This window comes from Populus nigra, chromosome 7, assembly GCF_951802175.1.
Source record: "Populus nigra chromosome 7, ddPopNigr1.1, whole genome shotgun sequence".
NCBI classification, from domain to species: domain Eukaryota; kingdom Viridiplantae; phylum Streptophyta; class Magnoliopsida; order Malpighiales; family Salicaceae; genus Populus; species Populus nigra.
The window spans coordinates 3,364,042-3,387,826 of NC_084858.1; the positions used below are offsets into that span (position 1 = coordinate 3,364,042).

General features: G+C 37.5%; 1 protein-coding gene across 1 annotated transcript in view; it reads left to right on the forward strand.

The window, feature by feature from the left end:
* The first annotated feature begins 497 nt into the window (after nucleotides 1–497).
* LOC133698627 (wall-associated receptor kinase 2-like) overlaps nucleotides 498–23,785 on the forward strand; it is a 58,946-nt gene continuing 35,658 nt past the window's right edge. Inside the window, exon 1 of the mRNA XM_062121619.1 lies at nucleotides 498–575. The gene's annotated coding sequence lies outside the window, so the exon portion shown is untranslated. The remainder of the gene's footprint in view (nucleotides 576–23,785) is intronic.

A 23,785-nucleotide genomic window follows, 5' to 3' on the forward strand; every position in this document is an offset into this window, starting at 1 on the left:
TTGCACCACATCCAGATGAAGAGCATTAAATATGATAAGAGAGCTATCGTCAGAAGTTGATAGCTTGTCTCCATCCTGTGCCAGATCTGAATTTTCCCACCTGCTGCTGCCGCCCCCAAGAGTCCTGGTGACTGATGGAGCCACACCTGCTCTGTCCTCATCTGTGTCTACGCCATCACCCACATCAACCGAGTCTTCCTCATCATCCTCATCCCCTTGCTCTAGGGATGTCTGAAAGTCATCCATGGTGTATGAAATAGAGCCTGCAATTGGGTAACTGGTCCATCTCCTCTATCTTAACCTGATATGTTTGATTTTTGAGTTGCAAAACAATCACCTTATTCACCTTATCCAGTTGTGTATCAATGAGGATCCGTAACTGTGATAGTTCAAAATGCTTGAGAGTAGTACCAATAAGGATCCGTAATTAGTGGTCTGTGTTAATTAGCTTATATATATGTAAGTCCTCTACAAGAAAAGAAGTTGCAGAAGTTAGTGGGGGCCGGGAGAGAGTTAGTTTGGAGCTTCTTTATACAAATCTTCTAGGGGTCAATTGCTACTTATTAAGTTGGGAGGTGCAGAGTAATGTGGGTGTTTTTGCTGATGATGTCGCTATTATTGTGTCCAGTTGCAGCATCAACAGCAAGGCCAGATGTAAAACCTGGCTGCCAAGTTAAGTGTGGGAATGTTAGTGTTCCTTACCCCTTTGGGATTTTGGAACGAAGCTGTGCCATGAACGACGACTTCTTCCTAAAATGCAGTTCAGGCGCTGATGAACTGTTGATTGGAAATGGCGCTGTTCACAATATATCTGTGCTGGAGGGCACAGTCACTGTAGGCATTGATGCAGCATTCGACTGCTATAACGAAACAGGGAGTGGAACAGGCAAATTCACTCAGCATATCGAATTACTTGGATCAGGCCCCTTCATGTTCTCAAGACACCCGAAATGTATTCACAGCTAGTGGTTGTGATACCTATGCTCAGGTGACCAACAAAGATCGTTATCATGGGTTTACTAATAGCTTGTTTGAATAAGTAGTAGCTTAAGCTACCAGTGATTGAGTCAAATTATTGTCCCCAAGATCCTGAAAGCTTAACATATTCGCGGATTTACCTTCTCTTTTTTTCCATATAGGTAAAAATTGTGGGTGTACATGATTAGAATTATAATTAACTGATCAAGTTCCGAAAGCTAATTGGCTACCTATTTAACCAAAGAGTTCTTCAAAGAATCTTAGTATTTGTGGTTTGGGACACAGAATCTAGAAGTGCTCTGAAAGGCTTAGATATTAACCATGTTCTGCTAAAACCTGAATTAACAAGTGTTCTTTGACATATACAGAACATTAACATAAAGAAGGTAACTTTTTGTAGAAGCTAGGAATCATGAGAATTTAATTCAAATATAATGAATATTGAACTCGATATGTAATGGATTGCATATAAATATTATCAAATTTAAATCAAAACCTAACCCAAAATATATACATTTGTATCATATAAATAATGTGTAAAACATTTATTTTTTTTTAATATATATAGCATGATAAGCGCACATATATAGCATTTTATACAACTCCATCTGCTTCCCATGCTGGTTTTACTTTGGAAGGTTTGTATTATTTGGTGAGAGGGTAACTCGTTTTAAAATTCTATGAGAAAGATTGTTTTCTGTAAATTGCACATCTGGCTGCCTCAGGGAGCACAACTGTGCATGAGATCATTGGTAGGCTATTGATATCTGAAAGCATGAACAGTTGATAAACACGATTAACATTAGTTCAATCGCACACTATTTTTCCCTGGTAGGTGAATTGATATTCTTGACTTGGCTAGCTGACTTTTACTGAAAAGGATTTTGCCTTTTCTTAACAGTGGCGTTACCCAGAGGCATTATCGATCGGCAACGCTGTGATAGTCTACTAGTCTGTAATAACCATTGCTCCTTTCCAGCAACCGAGGACGTTGATATTCTGTCATCATTGTGACATCAAGTATGGTTCATTTCTTTCCAGAGGTGCATTGCAAGCCAAAGAATGGATTCCAATTCCGAATGCATAAAAAGAGACATAAGCCAATTATTGGAGGGGATGGAAACCCTGCAACCGCGTTCATTCTGGTTTCTGGAATTCAGGATAGACAACAAACTACAGGCCCGAGTAAAAGAAAAGCCTATGAATGCCCGAGAAAGAAAAGAGGAATGGCATGCTGGAGACGAGATTAATTTCATCTACAGCAGAGTGAATCATCAACCCCTGCCCCTCTCCAATCATAGTGTCGAAGAAAGATTGTGGCGACGCTATACCCGAGGCAGTGGTGATATCATGCTGTCTCCTATAGTGCGTAACTATTGGTGATTTGATCAAGAACATAAAGGGTTTTATTTGTAGGTTTGCAAGTGATTGTTCTCAAGTAATATAAGCTAATAATCACGCCTTATTGAAACTTGGTCCCCCTTTTGTCCTGCTTCCTACTTTTGCAAGGGAGTGAGCATCATTTAGATAAACGAGGAACACGTTCATCGTAAGTGTTAGATTTTATATGAATATGGTTCACTTTAATCTCAAATGAGGCCATCTACCAAATTGCTCAAGAAAAATGACCAAGCTAGCTATTACAGCTCGAGAATAAATCAGATCAAGTATCTTGGGCCTGTCGGTCATCGAAGGCCCAAACACCTTGAAATATCCTAAATATTTAAACTACTCTTAAATCATTCTAAAAAAAAATTTTAATTATTTTTTTATAATTTTGTTTTTTATTTTAAAAAAACATTTAAACTACCATTTAAATATCCTAAACAGAAATTCTAATTAATGTTTTTTATAATTTATTTTTTATTATTTTATAAAAAAACATTTAGACTACCCTTGAAGTATCTTAAATAATTTTTTTATAATTGTTTTCTATTTTTTATATAAAAAATTAAATTATCCTTGAAGTTTTCTAAACAGAAATTCTAATTATTATTTTTATTTTTTATAAAAAAACATTTAAACTATCCTTGAAGTATCCTAAACAGAAATCTTAATTAATTTTTTCTATAATTTTTTTAGTTTTTTATAAAAAAAACATTTAAACTACACATTAAGTATCCTAAATAATTTTTTTATAAATGTTTTTCTATTTTTTTATATATAAAAAATAAATTATCCTTGAAGTTTCCTAAACAGAAATTCTAATTAATTTTTTTATAATTTTTTTTTATTTTTATAAAAAAAACATTTAAACTATCCTTGAAGTTTCTTAAAAAAAAATCCTACTTAATTTTTTTAATCCGCACCTGGGTCTGGTAACTATGTGAAACCCGCGCTTGGGTCTGGCATCACACATGGTTGCCAGACCCAAGGTTCTTAGGTCTGACAACTCATGTCAGACCCAAGCAAACAACAAACAAAAAGAGGACAATAGTGCATTTTAGTTGTTAAGAGAGCAAAAAGAAAGAAAAATTCAAATAATCGATCATCAGCGGCAATCCAACCATGATATGTCTACATGCGCCGCTCCATATGAAAGAGGGCACGACTGCGCATCTAGTGATATGATGGATCGACAGTTTGGAAATCAAAAAGTGTCTTACGTGCCTCCTTAATAGTGCGGGTGTCGCCCACTCGCTAGGGCATGTGGAACACGCTCCAGCAACGTTTTGATTAAAAAATTCAAAATACAACATGAAAATACTAAGACGACCACCATGGTCCTCTTAATTACACAAAATATCCATATAAAAATACCAAAATATCCTCAAAGGCAAAGCTTTTTTTTTGTCTTTTTAGGCTAAAATCATTATTTGGTTGTACTTGAAAATTGAAAAAACTTGATTGCCCTTGTGAAAAAAAGCCAAAGAAACTTTTATCTGTTCGCGAAAAGATGAGAAATTAAAAATGAAACTGCTATTAAATCCACAATGAAATATCTCTTCATTTACAGTGATTTTCCCACACTATTTAGCTTTTGTCATATTGTTCCACTTTGACAACAATAGTTTACAATTTTCTAGTATTTTTTTAATATATTAAAATAATATTTTTTAAAATTTTAAAATCAACATATTAAAACAATAAAAAAAACTTAAATTTTTAAAAACACGGTCAAACCACACCACAATGACAAAAATTCACTTTAACAAAGTCGATGCAATAAACCCTAAACTAATTAATTAGCTAGCTTCGTAGCTTTGTACCAAACGTTGTTTCCCAACTCCTCTTTATTTTGGTTGTGATGAATACTATGTGCCACGAACAAGGACGAATCACGGAGGAAACTGATTTATTAGCTAGATCAAATATGAAAATCAAGACGGATATCGGAAAACGTCTTATGGAAGAGGAGTCGATGCAAACAGTTTTATCGATAGAATATTATATCGGTATTTACTCTATTATTTTCTTGGTGTGTATTTTACTAATGGTTTCACGGATAAAAGACAATCATTAGAAAAAACCTTGTTGGTAATTTCTGGTATGTTGGAAAGTCCATCAATAAAAAAAAAACCCGATGGTTTTACAGACATACACTGCACGCCAAAAAATTACCCGCTAGAATATACCGACGAAATTATTCTATCAATGATTGCCAATGCAATTTGGAGTAATTTTCCAACTCTCTGTAAAGTACCGATATAATAGTTTCGTTGGTGATATAACAACTAAAGTGGCATTTGCAGTAATTTTTTTCAACTCTTTGGAATATACTGACAGACATATTACGTCGGTAACCCTGTTCGTAATAATTAAAAAATATACTTTTTTTAAAAATCTATTGAACATAAAAAGGAAAATAATTTTTAAAAAAATTGAATTTGTCTAAAGTTCAAGTATGAAAAAATAAATTATCTTAATATAAAAGCTCAATATTTATTACAAATTTATATGTTCAAATACAATGAAACTAGAACAAAGGCGGTGAAGGAGGAGGAGAGGGAGGAGGCTGGTCGTTCCTGAGACCATAGGGCTAATAAAAGGGCGTACATGTACTTCCCATCTGTGATATATTATCCATAACCATTTAGTGGAGTTCTTTATAGTCCGTAGAGAGTCGTTTGCATTTTTTATTTATGGGTCTTACGTTCTTGCACTCTTTGATCTAACAAGGTCACGAACTCTAGAGACTGAGTGCTTGATATCGATTGCGAGCTCTTAACGGTTTAAACACTACATGTTATTCACAAGTTCTCGATCATAGTAGAGAATCCATACACCCGATTTCTATCAGGTCCACCAGACGATCCTTGTAACACCTCGTAATTTAATACATTCTTAAAGGAACCTTGAGCCTAAACTTAAGAAATGAGTGTTTTTTTTTTTTTGCTGAACTTATCTAGGACTTGCTGAAATTTTGGTAGAGTTTTTCCTATACCGGGAGATCCCAAGTTATCGACAATTATCTTGTACACACCTTATACTCATCTCTCAATCATATCATAATCATGTTGAACCTCAAACACCACATCATTCATGGTACATAAATAACATTTCCCGTATTCATTTCTTTATTTTTTAATTTTTGGTTTGATTCTATTGGGTTAACCCTCTATAGTTTTTTTTTAATATCACCCCTCCCATTTTTCAATTTATAAATAATCTATCAAATTACATGTCGCACGTCATTAAATCCGCGCGGCGTCGGCTGGCGATTTTTCATTGTCGTTTGATTTGATTGGTTCGTTGGAGTCGCCACCTAGTAATTTATTCAAGGCTACTAGGAAACCGGATGTACTGGTCTTGTCAGAGATTCGCGGGTAAGGGACTGGTTGTGGTTAGGGAAGGTATTAGCACCCCTAACACACCCTACCTGAGGTAAGCTGCTTCGTGGCTTTGAGTGTTAAAGAAGTTTTAATAATTATCTTTTAATCAGATATTAAAAATACAACTTACATGTAAGTTAATAATTCTAGACCGTGATCCAATCAAAATATTAAATTCTTCTTTAATCTTTGTAATTTTATCATAATAATAAAAAGATCCATAAAAAAAACATACAAACACTCGCATACACTTTCACTATATTTTTTCTTTTTCTTCTATTCTTTTTTCTTTTTTGTTACATTCATACTACAAATAATACAAATTCAAAAACCTCTAAACAAAAATTACATTACACTTTGGAAATTACAAAAAAACAAACTCTAAACAAAATCCTAGAATGTGCTGGGAACGTGTCTGTGAAGCCATGGACGCCAGGAACAGTGGCGGCGCGTGGGCTCACGCGCCGCCGCGAGAATCGCTGGAAAATGGGTTAGCCTGGCTCTGTTTCTTCTCCCTTTCCCCTCCCTGCAAACGGTGAGGAGCTACATCATCTGTAACAACAACAAAAAACGCACAAACAGTCGATTTTAGATTTTATTTCCTTTGTTTTTGAAATCTGCTTCGGTTTTTTTCTTTTTAGATCTGCCCCGTTTCTCTGCCTTCTCCTTCTTCGGATCTGCTTCACTGCGGGTCAGTTTGTCATGGGTTTCGTCTTCTTCTCCTCTGCTTCAGGTGGCAGATCGGGCTGTGCTGCCGTGTGACGGTAAATCTATGGCCGGGTGTGGACGGCGCTGCTGGCTGACGGTGTGGACGGCGCTGTTCGGCCGAAGAAGGAGACCGTGGGTCTGAGGCGATGGAGAACGGCCCTGCCCGTTCTCTGGTCGGTGGAGATGAGGCTGTTCCGCTGTGTGGCTTGGTGGAGGCCGGCGTTGATGGAGACCGAAGGAGGAGGAAGATGCCCCAGAGGGGAAGCCTTCGGTGCTGCCAGGGGGGTTTCTTTCGGTTTGTGAAATGAGGGGATCGGGGACGATGAAGTGGCGGTGTGGGTTGTTGTTGCTTATGCAGGGGAGACGCTGGAGACCCGAAATGGTAGGGAGGGAGAAGAGGGGCTGTCTTGTGTGGGCAGAAACTGCCACTGCTGAGGTAGGTTGAAGGAGAAAAGGCCTGGTTGGCTCCTTTGGAAGGTCTGTGTGCAGAGGGTAACGGCTGTGGTTTGGAGATGAGAGGCTGTGAACAGGGAAGATGAAGGAGAGAGGTTTGTGGCGGAGTGGCTGCTCCGGTTAGAGGGGTCTGTGTGGGGGAGAAAGATTCCAGCCGGGGGGAGAGGAGGCTTGAGCGGCTGGTTTCTGGTTTGTGGGGAAGGAGGGTGAGCGGCTGAAGGGGAAGGAGCTGTGAGGAGAAGATCAAAAAACCAAAGGGGCTGTTTGGTTTGTTCTTGGCTGGGAGGAGGACCAACGAACGAGAGGGAGAAGGAAAATCAACGTTAGGGGGTAGGGGGGCTGGCGACTGCTCTTGAAAAAAATGGGTTTAGGGTTAGGTTTTTTTGGTATTTTTTTTCTGATGTTGTCAAAATTGCCCCCCTCCTTTGAAAATGCAGTGTAGCATGGTATTTATAGGAAAAGTTTTGCTAGGTCTTCAAATTAGTCCCTCAACTTTTCCTTTCCTTCTCTTTTCCTCTTTTTTTTGTAAATTTTGATTTTTCTTATTTTTTTTGTATTTTTGAAAGCGAGCAAATATCAACATCGACTCAATGTGGAAAATCAATGATTTTTAAAAATGATGCGTTAAAATTTGAACGGGTTCCAAATATCTTTGAAAATTTACATTCTTTTGAGACAATGCTAAAAATGATAAAAACGATGCAAATGTATTAAAAACGTATTTTTTTTTGGATTTTCAATGTTTTTCGCTATTTTTGAATTTTTCTGAAAATTTATCAAAACATGGGTCAAAAATTGGGTAGCAACAGATGCCCCCTCTTTACAATGCTTACGAAACAAAATTCCTCAATGTTTTGCATAGTAAGCTTTGTAAAGAATCTTTTTGTCTTCCTAACTTGCTGAATATTCACTCATCTAATGACCTTACTTCTTTTTTTTCTTTTTCTATTTCTCTCTGTTTTCCTTCTTTTTTTCTTTCTCTCTTTTCTCTCTCTCTTTTTTTTTCTTTTCCTTTTCTGTTAACTTGAGATCCCATCTGGCGATCCCCTTGAACCAAAAATCTGCGTGGTTGGGCTAACCTGAGATCCCATCTGGCGATCCCCTTTAACCAGAACCAAAATCTTGTGTGTGGTTGGGCTAACCTGAGATCCCGTCCGGCGATCCCCTTTAACCAGAACCAAAATCTTGTGTGTGGTTGGGCTAACCTGAGATCCCATCCGGCGATACCCTTTAACCAGAACCAATATCCTGTGTGTGGTTGGGCTAACCTGAGATTCCGTCCGGCGATCCCCTTTAACCAGAACCAATATCCTGTGTGGTTGGGCTAACCTGAGATCCCGTCCGGCGATCCCCTTTAACCAGAACCAATATCCTGTGTGTGGTTGGGCTAACCTGAGATCCCGTCCGGCGATCCCCTTTAACCAAAACCAACATGAGATCCCATCTGGCGACCTCATTAAACCAAAACTAAAAAAATATGTGTAGCTCGGTCAACCTGAAATCCCATCTGGCGATTCCCTTTAACCAAAGCTACATGAGATCCCATCTGGCGACCTCATTGAAGTGGAACTAAAAAACGTGTAGCTCGGTCAACCTGAAATCCCATCTGGCGATTCCCTTTAACCAAAGCTACATGAGATCCCATCTGGCGACCTCATTAAAGTGGAACTAAAAAATGTGTGTAGCTCGGTCAACCTGAAATCCCATCTGGCGATTCCCTTTAACCAAAGCTACATGAGATCCCATCTGGCGACCTCATTAAAGTGGAACTAACAAATGTGTGGTAGCTCGGTCAACCTGAAATCCCATCTGGCGATTCCCTTTAACCAAAGCTACATGAGATCCCATCTGGCGACCTCATTAAAGTGGAACTAAAAAATGTGTGTAGCTCGGTCAACCTGAAATCCCATCTGGCGATTCCCTTTAACCAAAGCTACATGAGATCCCATCTGGCGACCTCATTAAAGTGGAACTAACAAATGTGTGGTAGCTCGGTCAACCTGAAATCCCATCTGGCGATTCCCTTTAACCAAAGCTACATGAGATCCCATCTGGCGACCTCATTAAAGTGGAACTAAAAAAATGTGTGTAGCTCGGTCAACCTGAAATCCCATCTGGCGATTCCCTTTAACCAAAGCTACATGAGATCACATCTGGCGACCTCATTAAAGTGGAAAAAAAATGTGTGGTAGCTTGATTAACCTGAAATCCCATCTGACAATTTCCTTTAACCAAAGCTACATGAGATCCCATTTGGCGACCTCATTAAACCAAAATAAAGAATATGTGTAACAAAATGGTCTCATTGTAATGGGTGACCTACCCAGGTGGAAAGAATGTGGAAAACGGTCTCATTATGATGGGTGACCTACCCAAATGGAAAGAATGTGAGGTGCGGTCTCATTATAATGGGTAACCTACCCAGATGGAAGATAGAAAAAATATGAAGTGGTCTCATTGTTATGGGTGACCTACCCAGATGGAAAAAATGTGATGTGCGGTCTCATTATAATGGGTGACCTACCCAGATGGAAGATAGAAAAAATATGAAGTGGTCTCATTGTAATGGGTGACCTACCCAGATGGAGGATAGAAAAAATATGAAGTGGTCTCATTGTTATGGGTGACCTACCCAGGTGGAAGATGAGAAAAATGTGAAGTGGTCTCATTATTATGGGTGACCTACCCAGGTGGAGGATAGAAAAAATATGAAATGGTCTCATTGTTATGGGTGACCTTCCCAAATGAAAGATGTGATGTGACAAGTGTGAAAAATGGGACTTACCTGGCGAAGTCCTGAAGGGATGATAAAAGAAGGGCCAGAAAACTTGGTGCTTCTTGATAATTCTTGATCGCAGGGTTTGAAAACTCGATGCTTCCTGATTGCAAGGTTGATCTTTTCATTTCTTTGAGATTTTCCTAATAGTAAGGCTTATCTCATCTTCTTCCCGTTCCAAGGTCACAACCATGATTCTCTGTTATTATCAACTCAATGATTCTCCCTTTTTTTTTCTCTATTTTTTTTTGGTCCCCAATCTTGCTAAACTACATTGAGGATTTTTCCTGCAACAAAATAAAAAATATGTACAATGTTTTAACGTTAGCTGAGATGCATGCATCCTTACCTGATTCGAAATATAGGTCCCCCCTCTTCGATGTTCCATCATCACAGGGTGCCTTTGTTTGCATTCCAAAGCTTTATTTGTTATTTCGATGCATTGGCTCATTCATGTGCTGGCCATCCACTCAGTTGTAAGTGCAGTGCCCATCCTGGGCTGTCTTCGACGGTTACTGCTCTTGTTGTTTATCAAGCTTGACTCTGCCCCCAAGTGCGGTGTTGCTTGATTCATTATGAAGGATTTTCTCTCCTGGATTCTTCTGAAAATTATCTTTCGATTGGTTGTGTGCATCATGCTAACACCCATCAAGATTGTTAATCAGTCATGAACTTGCCCCCAGTTGAAACAATACTCTTCAAGTATATGTTATCATCAGTCTTCATTGAAACTATCCAATCATCCAGACATGCATCTCATAGCTTGCAGTACAAAGGCTCATTGTTGTATGCTCAGTGTTATTCTCAATAGATTCGCCTTAGCTCTTCTAATCAGATTGTGAAAAGAAATGCAGTGGCATCATCAATGATGTTCATTTTATCACCTATATTCATGCGATAAAGTGCGCCTTCGAGCTTCAAAGCAGATGGTCCCACAGTCAGTCTTGGTGGGTGCCTCTTTCCAACATTCATTCAAATGCAACTATGCGATAACATCATTCAAAAGTCATAGCCATGTTGGAGATGATAAACCAAGATAAAGATATGAAAATATCCTTCAAATGCAGTGTTGCTCATCAATTGCTGCTGAAATTCACTATATCACAGACTGTTTTTGAACAATATTGCCCTCAACAATGATTTGAATGCTCGTTCTCCTGTCTATAACCAAATGGCTTTTGTGATCGCCAGGAATGACTTTGATGGACTTCACCAACTCATCGTTCGATTCTTTCTTTGCCCCCAGCTGATCTGAATACTGCTTGTTTTCCTTCTCAGGATCCACTGTATTGCCCCCAGATGGTCAATTTTTCAAGGAGTCTCGATAAATGTTGATGTCATTTCTATCAGGGATTTTGCAAATTTGATCAATGTTCTTCCTGTTTGACAGTCTTGTTCTGGAGTCAACTCTCATATTTGAAAGATCATGTCTATTCAAAGTCCAGTTGTTGAAATGAAATTAGAGAGATGTCTGTTTTTGAAAGTATTTTTGGAAATCAAGCTTCTTTGGTCAAAGACCCAACACACACTATTCAATGTAATCTTTTGACTATATTGTATTTTGAAAACAGAAATGATCCGTTGTAAGATTAAAATGACTTTTTTCATGGTTCTTTGTATCAATTTTAATCTTTGATCTTGGGTATATCTTTTGATGGTCTGCGATGAGGTGACCTTCTGTGAATTTCAAGAAACAAAAGGCTCAAGTCAAAACTTGAGGATTCATCAAGAAAGATTGTTTTTTTTTTAACACCAATTTTATCAGCATGCATAATAACCAGTAGCTTAATCCATGAAGCTATGACTCTTATGGAAAACTCTTCAAGTTTTGAGATCGTCATTTATCAGTTTAGATTGCTTACTTGATTAAAAAGGGCTTTTTAAAGCACATAATGCAGGCTATGGTTCATGGCTTATGAAAGAAAGGAAAATTCAGGCTCAAAAGGTGTTTGAGGGTTTCAAAGACCTAGGATCAACATCAAACTATTCATTCACTCTTTTTCTATTGTTGTCTTTGTAGAGGAAATGACATATAACCTTATTAACCTTAAATATCAGAATTCTCTTAACATAGGTTATATGCAAATCCAACTTTTTCTTTGATGAATAACCAATCTCAATCATCTAATAACTTCAGGGGCTTTATCATGGATGCCAAAGGTCATGGCTTTCACATAGCATTTCTCATAGTTTTCTAACACGCCCCCAGTCCAGGTCTTCTTTCTTTTAACTCTCTCTCAAACGTTGGACTTTTGTTCTAAGCCTTCTCTTTCACTTTTGTCTTTTCTTATTTGCCCCTAGTGCGGGGTGTGATCCTAATCAGGGTTTTTTGAAAGAAAATATTTTATCATGCTCAAATGGGGACCACAAGGGATAATATTTCAAGAAATGTGAAAGGATAACAAAGATGGCCTTTTCTCATTTCAAGCAAGGTCGGTTAGAACCGATAAATTTTGACCTCGTCCAGTGTAATGATTCGGACTTGTAAGAATCATGATTCACGAGTCCATAACTATTGAATCCACTACATGTCATTATGCATACTGCTAAAACTAGCTATATGATGTGTGGTTTAGTTTCAGGAGGTATGAGTTCAAAATTGTTTGGTCACCTCATGTCATTTTCAAGCATCAAGTCATTTCTACAATCAAAACACTTTTAATGTTCATGATTAAACTTTGCATGTTGGAGCTTGATCAAAATATTTTGTAAAAATACCCTTTGAAAGAAGCATCTCTTGATTTCAAAACCACAGGAAGACAAAGGAAAGACATGTTTCGTTCAAGGATGAGATGTGACCCCAAAACAAAATGCAAGATGGCAAAATCCATAACAAAAATGATTGACAGTTCAACGCCTTCTTGGATCACCTACTCTGGCAATATCTGTGTTTCGCCGAGTCAATTTTGATCACTTGTTATTCTGAGGATGTTCTGGTGACAAAATGATCGATGACATCATCTTTCACAAACTGAGCTCGATTCTTGAAACTCTTGCATTTGTTCAACTGAAATGGCTGAGGACCCCACCATGACATCCCATCTCTTGTCTGGATTATACCACCTAGAAAATGATGGTTGCATGGGATTTGTCGGAGTCAGGCAAAAAGTCTGGAACCTGATAGGTGCTGGTAGGCCAACTTGAGCGGCAAAAGGATGTCAATCTTGGCAAAGACATTTGAGCAGTTGATGTTATGGCAAGACCTGACTAGGCAAGATGACTGAGGTTTCTCAATTGAGAGTCATCTTCTGATTCGACTCTCATCACTGTTATGGAATCCATGGTAGATCCTTCAATCTTTCCTCTCTTGATAGCTAGCTCAATTCTTTTGGCAATCCACACAACTTCATGTCAATATTCCAATGTTGTTGTGGTTGGTTGAGGGTTGTCGGAAACCTTTCAACAGCTTAGTAATCTTGGCAGTGCCCAGAAACATGTGGCATCGCCATTACCGACGTGTGGAATCACATATTGTCAAAACTGGAAGAGAACCTGATGAATCAAAACTCCTTTGTCTCCTCTTTGATTCGTCACTGACGGTGCATCAAATAGACACATAGAGAGGGAGTTCTGCTCTGTTGAAGTTTCAGTTTTTCTTCATGTATTTCAGTCTAGTCATGTCCCTTCTCTCTACTTGTGCATTTTCATGTTGACACTGGTAGGAGAAAATTGTAGATGATCCGAAACTACTGCATTCCTTCTTCGATTCTCCACTTGCAGAGCCACAAATAGATTTCTGCAGAGAGAGCTCTGCCATGGTGAAGTTCTATATTTGCTCCTGCTTTCTAGCTTAGGTCTGGCTTTTCTGCCTACTATAGTGTTTCGATGCTGAAATTGGTGGCGTAAATTTTCACATGGTCTGAAGCTACTACATCCCCTCTTGCATTCCCCACTTACAGAGCCATAAACGGGTTTTTGTGGAGTGAGCTCTGCCACGTCAAATTTTGATGACTGCTCATGTTTTCAGACTAGGTCTGACTCTTCGGCCTACTCCAGTGTTTCGGTGCTGAAACTAATGAGACAAAGTTTTGTAGCATATGAAAATACTGCATCCCCTCTTGCATTCCCCACTGGCAGATCCACAAACAAATCTCTATAGAGAGAGCTCTGCAATATAGAAGTTTAGTGTTTAATCATGGTTTTTTTTTCTTTGTTTGTTTGTTTTTTTTTTTTACTAACATCTTGTGCCGCTGAACTAGAATTGAGCTAACAGTTGGGGTAACGTCAAAGAAGGCTAACACACCATGCACAGAAGGCTAGCAGTTATTTGGTGCCATTGAAAGATGTGGAGGTGATGAACAATTAACAGGGCAGCTGACCAAGAACAAAACTTGTCATTAGTTAATGACTGAAGGCATTGCTGTGGTTATTCATGACTGAAAAGAAGAGGTGCAACTTCCATCGAACGTGGACAAACAGTGTTTCCACAAAAGACTGTGCAGACATTCTCTTTCCATTTGATGCTCTACACTTGTTCAGGCAGATCTGAGCCTAGCTACTTCCCCTTTGATGCTCTCAACTTTCTTTTGACTCTGTGCCTCTCTCTGACATCTTTCTTCATTTCCATCGTCTTTTTTTCAATCACGTGTAGCACAACTTGTGTGGGGGAACCTATCTTTTAACCCGGTACATGCATGATAAATGTATGAACATGTAAGCTATATGAAGAACTCGCCCTTCGAGGGGTGACAATATGGTCATAACTCTTGTATGATAAAACAAGAATCTTGATTCTTGCCCAAACTCTACAATGAAAATTTTCTGAGTGACGGTCATTGTGTCACCCACAAGTCTTGAGTTCAAGATGCTTCAAGAAGAGTGTCATAACCCAATTTTTGACCCTTTTATTTTAATTATTATTATTATTTTATTTACTGAAAAGGATAAAAAATTATGATAAAAAATAATAATTATGAAAAACAAGTGAAAATAAAATAAATGAAGAATGAATTAAAATTTGGGTTAAGGGCAACATGATTGGAAGTTTTGGGGTTTAATTAAACTTTGGAATTAATCTAATTAATCCAATTAGGGGTTTAATTGGAGAATTGATAAATTTTTAGACTTAATTAAGCTTGAAATTAATTTAATTCATCCAATTAAGGGTTTAATTGGAGAATTATTAAGTTTGGAGACTGAATTAAGCTTGAAAATTAATTTAATTAATCCAATTAGGGACTTAATCGAAGAAATATCAAAGTTTAGGGTTTAATTGGGGTCTAAATTGCAAAAATTAAAATCCAAGGACCAACTTGAAAATGGCGCAGAAATGTAAGGATCCAATTATATTTTAACCAGGGGTTTGATTGAAAAATTAAAAGAATTACAAGGACCAAATTTGACTGTTCACCATCTCTTTACTCTGCAACGGCTCTGCCATTAAAGGCAGAGACGTTTCGTCCGTTGGCAGCCAACACGGACGTTTTCTTCATTGATGGCGTCGGTTACGGAGCATTTAGGGTGGGGGGCAACCATTACCACCACCGAGGCTGTTGCTGGCTCTATAAAGGCTGAACAGAGGCGACCTCGCCAGGAAAAAAAAAGAAAAAAGGAAAAAAGGAAGAAGGCAAAACAGAGAGACGGAGAGACAGGGAACAAAAGAAAAACTAGGAGAGACAGAGGACAGAAACCCATAAAACAGAGACCAATACAAGCAGTAAACCCAGAAAACCAACACTAATATCATTGTCTTCAATCGCCCCCTCCTGCAAACCAAAAAAACGAAGGACCCAAGCAGCAAGCCGTGACCTTCATCATCACCGAAACAAAAGGAAAACAGAAAGGGGAAGGTCATACACAGACGATAGCAAAATCACTGTGCCGCAAGCCTCCTCGCAATCTCCACAAGCAGGTAGGCCATTCTCATCTTCTTTTCATTCTTGTTTGAAATTGTGCAATTGTGAAAATAAGTAGGTGTATAACTTACTGCCTTGAAATGCACAAACGATAAACAACTGTTAAGGCAGCACCTCTAATTGCACGCGTGAATTTGTTTCACGCGTGCACCTTAATTAACCCAGCCGGGTCACTGTCTTGGGCCAGTGACCGGGCCGGGCTGGCTGGGTCCAGCCCAGCCCCCAAAATAATAAAAAATAAAAAAATAGAAAAAAAAAATAAAAAAATAGGAGAAATAGAAAAATAAATGTATGCATGAATAAAAATAATATAAATTTACCGGTTTATTCACCAACGCCAGAGTCGGGAGTAAAATACTGGTTTAAGTTTATATTATTTTTATTCGCTATATTTTATTTTATTTAGCAAGAAAAAAATATATGTGCATGTATGAAAAATAAATTTATTTATTTATTCACTGACGCCAGAGTCAGGAATAAAAACATTGATTTAATTTTATTTTTTTTAACTACATAAGAAAAATAAAAAAATATGTGAATGCGTAATAAAATGAATTTAGTTTATTTGTTTATTCACTAGCGTTAGAGTTAGGAATATAAAAATATTAATCTAAATTTATTTTATAGCTACGTAATAATTACCAACGCCAGAGTTGGAATTATCCGTAGTCGAATATTCACGACAAAACCAACAATGCAGTCTGTGATCAATCTCTTAATCTCCCATCAATGTCCAAGAATATATGCATTATAAACAAGAATACAATCTAGAAAGATAAAGAGTATAAATTTTCATGAATTCATTTACATGCAAACTTCAAAACTCAATCAATCGTCGGGATTTAAATGAAATCTATGCCATGCCAAAGTAATAGGTCCTCTCATTGATATACACTCCAACAATCACGTGTTTAGGGTTTATGTGTTTAAATCTCTCAAATTCAATCAAAGAATATGTTCTACCATAAGCTTGCTCGTCAATCTTATCTTCATTACCACATATTACAAGCAATGCATGAATCAAAAGGTCTTATTTTCTGTATGTAATGGGACTAAGGTTAAGGTGAGGTAAAAGAGAGTAAAAGGAAAGGTTCAAACCAAAGAAAGTAGAGCATTCTGAAAAATGATATTTCAAACAAGATATTCCATTAAAGCACATAAATTTTCCATCTTTAATCATCGATGCTTCTCTTCTTTTGATTTCAAGCTCTTTCAACATAAAATCTTAAGAATATAAAGGAACACTTTTTTTTTCTTTGTTTTTTTTCTTTTTCTTTGTTTTTCACGTTTGGCAACTTTCCCCATCTTTTCATCAAGCATCACTTCTTCTTTCTTTTCACATAATTTCCAACCATAATTCCATGAGATATCACAAGTATATGCTCTACTAATCCTTGGCCAGAGGAAAAGGAAAACATATAAAAAGTTCAGGTTTATACATGGATAAAGCAAATTCCATGAGGCTTTAGGTTTATAAACAAGCTCAAAAGAGGCTCACTAAGGATAATATGCTTTAGGTTGGCTTTTTTGGTTCAAGTGGTTAAATTTTCTAATGCCTTTATCATCTTCATGTACACATGTAATGTGAATGTAATCTCAACATGATATGAAGCAAGTTCTAGAGATACATATCATTGAAAAAATGCACAATAAAAAAAATAATAATGTTGAAGGCTCAAAAGCTTGCATTGGTATAACACTATAAAGTCAACATGGCATATTCTCAAAGTCAATCCCTAAAACAATTAAATCTTAAAATTGGCATGCACACTCATTCATTTGATTTATATCTTCATCTATCTCAACTAATTCTCATATATAATACTCGTATTCTCAAAAATCAATGGGAGTTAAAAAGATCAAACACAAAATTTTTTTTTTTAGAACAACAAAGAAAACTAAAATTCTCCCAATACCCCCACACTTAAAACACAACATTGTCCTCAATGTTGAAATAAAAGCAAAGGAACATAAGAGAATGACAGAAAATAAATGAAAATGCGAAAAAATAAAAGATAAGGAAAAAGAAAGCAAATCTGATTTTTTTTTTTGTGTTGGGTTGCCTCCCAGTAAGCGCTTTTGTTTTATGTCATTGGCTTGACATGTGGCATGCTCATTCTTCATAGATTGGTTCAGCTAACTCCACAGAAGCGGTGAGTTCTGTCGTCCAATTGTCATAGAAAGGTTTCAAACGATGTCCATTGACCTTGAGTACTTTGTTGGTTTCTAAACTTGTAATTTCAACTGCACCATAAGGAAAAATATTAGAAACAACAAATGGTCCAATCCAACGAGAGCGTAACTTTCCAGGAAAAAGTTTCAAACGCGAATGATAAAGAAGGACTTTGTCTCCAACATTAAACTCTTTTCTTGTAATCATTCGATCATGAAGATATTTGGTCTTTTCTTTATAAATCCTTGCATTTGCATAAGCATCATTTCGAGTCTCTTCTAACGTGGTTCCAGTCTTTTTGGGTACCAAAAGGATAGACGCCACCCATTCATTTTCCGTGATAGGGGGAATGATTCCTACATCATGGAGGACAATTTGCAAAGCTTGCAAAGTCAATGCTGATTGGTGCACATTTTGAGGAACACATATGTGCCTCTCCTTCTCTTTTATCTCGGTAAAATCATAGCCATAGCTCAAAGCTATGTTTAATCCGTCCTCACAATCAAAATCAAAAACTTGCTGCACACACTTATCAACTTGGTCATAGCATGTGATAGAATAAACATTGCTATAAGGATATTTCATTGCATCATAAAAATTGAATTCAATTTTTTCATCTCCTACCTCCATAGACAAGGTATCCTTACCACAATCAATCTTTGCGTTGGCAGTTTTCAAGAATGGTCTCCCAAACAATATAGGAGTGTTGTTTGATGAATCACAAGAATCATGTTCCATATCAAGAATATAAAAATCACATGGAATAACCAAACTATCAATCTTGACTAGGACATCTTCTATCACACCAAGTGGATAAACAAAACTACGATCCGCAAGTTGTATGACAATACTAGTTTTATTCAAAGGTTCCAAACTAAGAGAATCATAAACATGTTTGGGCATAACACTAATGGATGCACCTAAATCGCACAAGGCCCTTTTGAAACTAGCATTACCAATAACACATGGGATAGTAAACGCACCTGAGTCTTTTTGCTTCAAAGGCATATTCTTTAGAACAACAGCAGAGACAACTTCACCCATACTTACCGTTTCGTGACCTTTCAGTGTGAAAGCTCTCTTGGTAGTACATAGCTCCTTCAAGAATTTGGCATACTTGGGAATTTGCTTGATAGCATCAAGCAAAGGAATATTGAGTTCCACTTTCTTGAAAACCTCTAAAATCTCTTTTTCTTTGTCTTCTTTCTTTGACCTAGAAGAACTCACAGGAAAGGGTGGAATTGTTTTAAAATTGGAATTCATTGATTGAGGAATTACCTTTGGAGTGTTGGTCTTTATTTCAGTTTGTGGAGGAGAAGGATGTTCCTTCTTTGTACTCAATTCAGTTTCTATCTCTTCTTCTTCCTCTATCTCAATTTGTTTTGACCTTTGTCTTTCAAGTTCTTTCCCACTTCGCAACATTATTGCACTAACATTCTCTTTTGGATTCAAAGCTTGGGAGGGCAATTTTCCATTCATTTGTGCTTCTAATTTCCCTACACTTGAAGCTACTTGCCCCATTTGCTTTTCCAAGTTGTGAATACTTGACCTTGTTTCCTGTTGAAAAGACATGACATTTTGTTGTAAGGTCACAGTGTTAGAAGCCAAAGTTTTCATCATCTCACGAAGATCATCATTGGATGACGACCCCATAACATTGGAGTTTGTGAATGGAGAAGGGGGTTGTCTTGCTTGATAATTCTGTTGGGATTGAAATCCATGGGGATGGAACTGTCGGCCTTGATTGCTTTGTTGAGGTGGGTTCCCATAGCGTAAGTTGGGATGATCTCTCCATCCGGGATTGTACGTGTTGGAAAAGGGATCATATTTACGCTGGGGTTGTCCATTGAATGCTCCATCAACTGCATTAGCCTGTTCAATATAATCTTCTTGCATTGTTGGGCACATATCTGAAGCATGTCCTTGTAAGGAGCATATGCTACAAAATTTCACCTGCTGCACATTTCCACAAGCCAAAGAACGCACAAGAGAAGTAAGATCATTAACTTTATTTTCAAGGTTAGAAACACTTACCTCATTTACTCGTTTGTTTGAGAAATCTCCACGAGTGCCAAACTGTTTCGAGTTGGCTGCCATGTTTGAGATCAATTGGCGTGCAGCCTCGGGTGTCTTATCTACCAATGCTCCTCCACTTGCAGCATCAATGATACTACGGTCAGTAGGCATCAATCCTTCATAGAAATATTGAATGAGCAGTTGATCAGGTATTTGATGATGAGGACATTGAATGCAGAGTTGCTCAAATCTTTCCCAATATTCGGAGAGTGTCTCTCCATGAGATTGCCGAATCCCACATATTTCTTTCCTTATGTTGGCAACTCGAGATGCTGGGAAATACTTCTCAAGGAAAATCTTCTTCATGGCATTCCAAGTTTCAATAGATCCTGGGAGAATAGAGAAAAGCCATGTCTTTCCTGCCCCTTTTAAAGAGAAAGGGAAAGCTTTCAACTTAACCTGTTCTTCATCAACTCCATTCGGTTTCATGCCAATGCAAACCATATGGAACTCCTTGAGATGAGTATGAGGATCTTCTCCTGCAAGACCATTGAATGTTGGTAACAAATGTATAAAACCAGATTTGAGCTCAAAGTTTATATTATTGTCAATGTTTATGCACAATGGTTGATTTTCCATGTTAGGAGCAGCAAGCTCCTTGAGTGTTTGTTGTCGTGCAACAGCCATGGTGTTGAGGCGAGCTTCCTTTCGTAACCTGCGTAATGTGTTTTCTATTTCAAGATCCAACTGCACTTGAATTTGATTAGTAGAACGAGTTACAGGCATAAATCTTCAAGAAAACTCAAAATAAACCAATCACACAAGAGATTGAAAATAATGCAAATTGTATAAATATTCTACGCTAGAAAACTAAAACTGCCTAAAAACACTAGCAAACAACGGAATTTGGCCTTAATAGGGTGGGGCTAGTGATAAATCACTAGTCCTGTTCAGAACGTCGTTTCCCTTCAGGAAACAAAAGGCCAATACCTAATTCCACCAAAAACTCTATTTTGAACAGTACCGCCGCCGCAAGTGAACAGTATCGTCGCAAGCAAAAATTCTGTTTCTCTTTTTTTTTTTTGAATCACAGCAAATAAAAATAACAGTACAAGCACAACAATCAACTAAAATTACGTCCCCGGCAACGGCGCCAAAATTTGGTGCGATGTCGCAGTCGCACAAATTAATTACCCTAGCTTAAAATAAACAAGATAGTATAGAGCAAGCAAGGGGTCGATCCCACGAGGAAGTTTCAAGTCAGATTTTTATGTTGTACGTTATGTAATTGAGGGGATTTGATTTGCAATGATCTAAACTATGGTAGAAATTACAATAGCAAATAAAATCAATTGAAATTGAAATATATCAAGAAAACAAAACTTGGTCGCAAGCACACATCAACCAACAGAAATCAGAACCGATCCTTGAAATGAAACTTCAGTTTATATTCTGAATTTTTTATCTTTTCTTAATGTTAGTTAATTAACGGATCCGCCGTATAACTAACCCTAACCAACAAACAATCATAGTGTCCGCACTAATGATTTAATCCAATGGCAGCCTTAAGATCTAGATAAATTCATTAATCTTAACAACCAAGTTGTTAGCTTGTGTTGCTTTGATTGAATGTTCTTCCTAAGTTTAATAACGTAGTTCCGCTACAATTATCAAGCTTAGTTGCTTCACAAGTTTATATACCACAACTCCGGTGTTGATATCAAACTTAGCAATAGATTGTTCACAATAATAACTTAGAGTCCGCTCTAGCAATTAAGATAAACAATCATAGAAACTATGCATTGGAAAACAAACATACGCATTCATAATACAAACTGAAAATAAATGGAAGAATAAATCTCACAGTTCTTGAAATCTGAAGGTGTTTGCGTCCTTGCAACCAAGAAAACGAGCTTAGCCTTGCATATCTATTGAACAACTACTCCTAAAGATGAAAGAATACATGATTTTTGGGTTGTAGAGGGGAGAGTTTGTGTTTCTTCTCTTATGGCTGCCACCCTTCTTTCTTTGATTCTACTGCACTCTCTCTCCCTCTCTCTTGGCTCTCTTCATAGCATAAACTTAGCTGCCTATTTATACACAAATTGTAAGTAAGAAAAATCAAAGTTCAAGTGTGAACATCAAGAGATGGTGGTAGTGTGAAGGCGGCTGGCGGCTGGTGGCTGGCAGCTGGTTTGTGGTTGGTGGTTTGAGGTTGGTGGCTTGAGGTTGGTGGCTGCCTTCCTTGACCTTCTGGATTGATGTTCTTGAGGAGCTAAATTGCTGAAATTAAAACTTGGATGTCGGTTTTGATGCTTCGGAATGTAATTTGGACTCGTTTCTTCATGAAACCTGTTTGCTGGCAGAATTCAGTTGTCATCTTTGGAAAATCATATCTCCCTCATATGAGATCGTTTTTGGTTGAAAGTTTGCGCGTGGATATGTCTTTGAATTAGCAATCCAAGAAAATTGAGTTTGCATCAATTGGACTTCTGTAGCTCCAGATATTAAATTTTGAATGGCCAAAGGTCAATACTGGCAGAATGCGAGATTTGACTTTGCAGGATGTGATTTCCATGATCTTTCTCCTTTTATTTTTCTTGCATTACATTTCCAGAAAGGTATGGATGTTAGCTTTTTAGTGCCACTGGAATCACTTCATTTCGATCTCTAGAACTCACGCTCTGCACAAAACATCGACTGAACATCAAATCTGCCAATTACCTCCAATTTACTCCTTTTTGCATCTTTCATCTAAAAATGCCTTCAAAACATAAAACAAAGAATATCAAGGCATTTTATATATAAAACATGGACAAAACATTAGGTAAATGTGGGTGAAACTATCGAATAATATGGTTACATCAGTCTGCCTCAGGCAGAACGTTTAAGGGGTGATAATATCTTCCCTTTTACGTAACTAGTTCCGTACCATAGAATCTTTGTTGACCAATTAGGGTTCCTAGTAACCATAATACTAGGTGGCGACTCCTCAAACAAGATCTTTTCCCCTTAAAGAACCAGATGCCAGAAATCTGTTCTTTTTCCATAATCTAGAATTTTATTTTGTGGGCCGCCGCGAAGTCGGGTGCGACAGGATAGCGACTCGACTGGGGACCTAGGACTAAGCTTTGTTTTTTTTGTTTTCTTATTGCTAAATATGTTTTTTTTTTTGTGTTGTTGGTGTTTATCAAGTTTTTTGTTTTATTTATTTGTTTATTATTTATTATTATTTATTATGTATTTTTTGTGTATTTTATTTTATTTTATTTTATTATTTTTGTTCTTTTTACTGTTTTAGCATGCATAATTATTCATATTTATCACACATATATGTTAATATGAACATCATTCAAGCTCGTTTCTTATATACACATGTGGTGCCAACTTTAAGATAAGTGGAGGAGTAACGACACCCCAATGGCTTGCCAAACTGTACTTCCGCCAGAGAATTGACGACACCATGGATGAGCTTGCCAAACTGCTAGGGATTCCTCAGCTAATACCATATAGAGAGAAAGATAACTCTGGGGTTCTTAGATGGAAACGACTAGAGGAGTTGCTGATTGCTAAAAAAGCTAACTCGGGTGCTAAATTAGAAAAACATAGAATATTGGCTTTGGGAATATTTAGTTTAGTTCTATTTCCCTCTACTATGGGAATTATCAGTTTAGAAGCTGCCAATTTGTTTGTGGAATATGAAAAGACAAAGATCAACCCGTGTGCTGCGATTTTGGCTGAAACCTTCCTATCTTTTAGTCATTGCAATAAAACGGGTAAAGGTTCCATGAGGTGTTGTGTCTCTTTACTATTCATATGGTTGGTAAGCCATATAGAAACGGAGACGCCAATATTTAATAATATCTGGTGGTTTGACCAAAAGCCACTCGAATTGTTTGTATCAAAAGAATGGGAGAGCTTTTCGGAGGATGATTGGAGAGTAAAATTGCAAAGGCTTCCATTAAGCATTTTTAATTGGAAAGCTCCTTGGATGAGGAATATGACAAGCTTGATGAGTTGTGGAGAAAAGCCTTGGGTACCATTAATTGGAGTA